The sequence below is a fragment of the Orycteropus afer genome, unplaced genomic scaffold, assembly GCF_000298275.1.
Source record: "Orycteropus afer afer isolate SDZICR_OR568_19922 unplaced genomic scaffold, OryAfe1.0 scaffold01301, whole genome shotgun sequence".
NCBI classification, from domain to species: domain Eukaryota; kingdom Metazoa; phylum Chordata; class Mammalia; order Tubulidentata; family Orycteropodidae; genus Orycteropus; species Orycteropus afer.
In genome coordinates, this window is record NW_006922888.1 from 72,072 (window position 1) to 72,918 (window position 847).

Consider the following 847-nt stretch of genomic DNA (forward strand, 5'->3'; position numbering starts at 1 on the left):
TGCTAATCAGTGTGAGGAGAGGCATTATTGGGAGAAGAGACTTGCTGGAGGAATAATTTAAGTTTAGCCTTTGACGAGTGAGATTTAGAAAAGGACATTTCAGTCATGAAGAAAAGAATGAGCAAAAGCTTGAATTGTTAGTAGGGTTTTAAGGAAGTCTTTTTGGCTAGAACAAGAGATTTCATAACAGTCTTCCCAAGTTAAGATAATGCTATAACAACAAAAGAAAAAAAAAGATAATGCTGTAACTTAACTTTTTAGACTTATTGTGGACATCTTCTCATATTGCTAAGTATATTAGGAACATTTTCTTATTACAGCCGTGACTTATTTTTTTTTGGTCTGTGTGATTTGGGTGAAAGTTTACAGAGCAAATTCATTTTCCATACAACAGTTCATACACATTTTGTTTTATGACATTGATCGCAATCCCCACAATATAACAATTCTCCTCCTACTTTCTCCCTATGTGTCCTTTCCTATGCATTCCTGCCCTCTGAGCTTTTTCCCTATGCAAATACTACTCTTCTGATCTCCCAGTGTACCTACCTGGTATAAATGTTCAACTTATACACCTGTCTGTTGTTTGGCTGGAAGCCTTGTGAGTGAGGTCAATCCCAGACCCAAAGGGTTACTGGAGGCTACAGTCTCAGGGGTTTCACCAGTCTCTCAGACTAGTGAGCCTGGTCTTTTTTATGATTTTGAGTTTTGTTCAACATTTTTTCACACTCTATCCAGGATCTCCTGCGCTGATCCTTTTCTAAGTGGTTGACAGTGGTAGCCGGGCACCAGCTAGTTCTTCTGGTCTCATGGTCATGTAGGTTGAGGTTCACATGGTCCACTAGTC

General features: G+C 39.2%; 1 protein-coding gene across 1 annotated transcript in view; it reads left to right on the top strand.

Annotated features, from left to right (window-relative positions):
* OGT (O-linked N-acetylglucosamine (GlcNAc) transferase) overlaps positions 1–847 on the top strand; it is a 54,379-nt gene that overhangs the window by 30,178 nt on the left and 23,354 nt on the right. The gene's annotated exons all lie outside the window — the stretch shown is intronic.